Here is a 4102-nt window from a genome sequence, read left to right as displayed (position 1 = left end):
ATTTGAACACATGCTTTCAATTGAGTTGAAATGTAAACTTGAGCAATATTTATGCTTTTCTTTGAGTAGGGAAATAAGATAACTGACGAGGAAATTAAGAATCAAACTTTGACTTTGTGCAACAAACTTGTAGTTAATTGGTTTCACCTTTCATGTTTCTTTTTTGTAGTTGTAAATTTTACATGAGGACTAGCAAAATATTAAGTTTGGGAGTGTGATAACTCTATTATATAGAGTTATCTTGCACTATTTTTAGGCATAAAAAAAGCTAAGTCCTTGTGTTTTTAAGTTATGTTAGTGTAAAAGTCTCAACATGCAATATATCAAGAAGGGAGTGAATTGATGTATTAAAATTTCTTTGAAAATCTAAGAGTAAAAATTAAAACCTTTTCACCCAAATATATTTCCTCATATCAAAAACTAATTTTCCACAAAAAACACTAGGTATAAAAAAAATGAGTCATGATAAAATATTTTTCTTGAAATAAATGCTAACTAGGAAGCATAAAGAAAAACATTTTTCTAGGAGAAAAACAATAAATCGTCTATTTTCCTAAGGCAAGTATGAACAATAAATAATAATGTGAAAACTAAAAAGAGACACAAGCAATTCAAAATGGTTCAGCTTTTTAATGTCCATAATTCATTCCCTTAACAACCATGGAATTACAATTCACTATCAAAGATTCTTGCATTTTAACAAAAGTGATAAACCTTACACAATCCACAACGAGATTCTTGCTTTTTCATAGGATCAAGCAATAACCCTTTCAATCCACAAAGGAATTCTTGCTTTTTACGAGATCAAGCGAAAACCCACACAATCCACCAAGGATTTTCCTTTTTGATAAGAAGCGATAACCTTTACAAGATAGCTTTTTAAGGTTAAGTTAGAACTTTTACAATGGAACACTAATTTTAGGAAGAAAATGCCTCTACAAAAATTGGGTGCTGAGACTTTAAGCTTGTTTGTAGTAAGAGAAGAAATTTTAGTTTAATTGAAGTAAGGATTCAAGTTTGAAAGCTTAATGGAAGACTAAAAGGATGCTAGAAAGTGAAATGAGCTTGTGGGTAGTCTCTTTAACATTTGAAACTTTGGTTCAAGTCTTCTCTATATTCAAAATGGCTCAAATGCATCTAATTATAACTAGAGCATGATTTGAAGCCATTAAACACAAGTTTAAATAAAAAATCTAGGTGTTACTAAAGCTTGGGATCGACTACAACACTCCTAGGGTCGTCTATGTTCTTCAAATTTCTCAATTAGGGCTTCCATAGTTGAGTATAAAAGTTCTCTAGTTAATCTACTTCCAAAAAGCTTGTATTTTTTAATTCTGGCTTGGTGTAGTCAACTACCACTCACTCAGGGTAGACCATGGCTTCATAAAAACTTGGATTTCACATGCTTACTTCCTTAGAGTCTTCTATAGGAGTTACAGGGTCGACTATGGCTATTTTCTACAACAGTTAAGCCATTTCTAACTCAATTTTGACATTGTTTTGATCTGAATTAAGCAAATTGGTAAACATAAAAGTTGTAGCCCTATCTTCTAGATTTCCAATGGTTCATAAATCAAGGCAATTGGACCTCTGTAGTGAGAATTATGCTCAAAATACTGTAGTATGTTTAAAAGACACACTTAGCCATACTTGCATGATTTATCACCATAGGATCGACTTGCCTTACTCTAAGATCTATTGGAGCTTTGTTTCTTTAACTACTCCCTTGCTTCTTCCTTGTGATCAAATGTTGAGTTAAGAATGAACTTCATGGATTGAAATCATCTTGGTGTTGAGTGATCAATGAACTTCTCATCTTATGCACCTATCTTGCAACTTAGACATTTCAAGAGTGAACATTAAAGAGATCATGAAAGCTTGCTCAAGAGAGTTTAACTTTCATACAATTAAGTCTTTTAAGCTTATACATTTATGAAATGAGTGTGTGAAATTTCAATATCATCAAGAATTCACAGAACTAAATCAATCAAGCTTGTAATCATATAAGAACAAATGTATAAAAGTTTAAACCATTTTAAGAGCTTGTCAAGGATCACTGAACAATACAAATTTTCTTGAATTCTATCATAAGTGTTGGAGTTTTCAAGAAAAATTTCAATATCGAAGAGTTTTTGTTTATTTTGGGGAACGGAATAAAATTACATATTTAATAAGGCTAAAAGATAATAAATAACTAATTAGGTACCACTTAAATTGGCATTGTGAGGGTGCTAATATTGTCCTCATACATAATTGTATTCTCAAACCTAAATCTGTTTTATAGATCAAAACTTTTTCTTTTTAATGAACTTAAGTCAAGCCTAGGACTTTATTAGGAAAAATAGATTTACTTAGGTGGCCAATCACACCTAAACAAAAAAGATTGATGGCGACTCCTCTTAAGTTAAACTGTTGAGTTTCAGGACTTATATGTTATGACATACCTCGTTGAAAGGTATCGATGCTTTTGGTATAAAATGTATTTTTGAGTTAAAAACAAGACCAATTGACCATTTCTAAGTCCCATATTTCATATAGGCTTAATGACTTCATGAAACATGTGTTTTCTAGGGTATAAATGTTCTAAATTTCAAACAAAAACATTAAATGAATAGCTCAACATGCTAAGTTATGTTTCTAACTATAATTCAAAGTTGGGTTTCATACTATATAGTGAAGAGATGATTTCAGCTATGAGGAGTAGTCGATAGTTATTCTAGATAGGCAAGTAAGAAACTTTGTTCCAAAGATGTAGCCTCAGTCAAGGTGTAATGGCACAACCATTCCAGCAACGAGATGATGTGGGAGGCCAAGGATGAGATAAGAATTAAATACCCACATCTAGTTTAGGAGAAAAGTTTAGTACACTTATTTAATTTAAGGACAAAATTTCCTAAAAAGGAAAGAATGTGAAAACCTCATCTTTTATAAGAGGTTAGTTTAGTAAATCCTTAGATGAGCTTTTTAATTTTCTCTTTTAACCTTAATATTTTTGAACTATTATCTTTGAAAATTCTTATATTTTAAACTAGCAAGTTGACTTGAAGTATAATGGAGAGAGATAGGTCAAAATGATTACATTTTAAAGTGAATTTTATATTCTAAAGCTGAAGTATTGATGCCCATGATGATGTATCAATGCTCACCACCCAGAATACTTTTAAAAGGGATTTTGAGAACAAGTATCAATACTTCATTCATAGGTATCGATACTTGAAACCTAGAAATAGAGGTATCCATACTTCATGCTAGAAATGTTAGCTCAATAAATAAGTGGCAAGAATATCCAAGAAAAGGGTGAATTGGATTTTAAAAATTTGGAATACTTGAAATGAGCAACTACAGTCAGCTATAGAGAAGCTATAGTCAACTATGGTCGCATTTTCTCAATGGTAAACCTTTTTCAAAGATATTTAAACAAACTTGTAGTTGACTATAAAGACTTGATAGCCAATCCTAGACTAGACATCATTTTGAAAGCTTGTAAGTGAAATCTTTTGAAAACTTTGATAATGATGATAATTTTAAGTATGTCTACACAATCAAATAAAAGTAAAAGACCATTTTTGAAATGATTAACACGTTTTTTAGTGTAAAGCAATGAAATAAAAATCAAAAACTATTTTCAAGAAACGAATGAGTCAAGAAAATATTAGGAAGTTTAACAAAGATGCAAACAAAGGAGATAGAAATTAAATTAATACCACAAGTAATTCATCAAATTGGTTTTCTTGAAAGAAAATGTTGCAAAGTGAACCAAAACAAAGCCCAAATAAAAATGAAGATAGAAGTATTTTTATAGAGGTTCAGCTTTCTCAAGTGAATACGCCCTTTCCTTTGGATCACCAAGGATTTTCAAATCCACTAAAGAAGTGTACGTTTTAATGAGCTCAAGCATAGACCCTCATAAATTCTTTTTGACAAGATCAAGCGATAACCTTTAAAATTGTTTTTTCCTAGCTCAACCACAACTGACAAATGCCTTTTAACAAGAGCAAGTGTTGTAGAATTTGCACACGTAAATATACATATCGAACAAGTAATATATACAGTAAGTCCAGATCATCGTTCCCACAAGGATTTGTTTCTAAAGTTTCACTAA

The sequence above is a fragment of the Theobroma umbraticum genome, unplaced genomic scaffold, assembly GCF_002168275.2.
Source record: "Theobroma umbraticum cultivar Fairchild unplaced genomic scaffold, ASM216827v3 scaffold_146.0, whole genome shotgun sequence".
Lineage (NCBI taxonomy): Eukaryota > Viridiplantae > Streptophyta > Magnoliopsida > Malvales > Malvaceae > Theobroma > Theobroma umbraticum.
Note: the sequence above shows the minus strand (reverse complement) of the source record.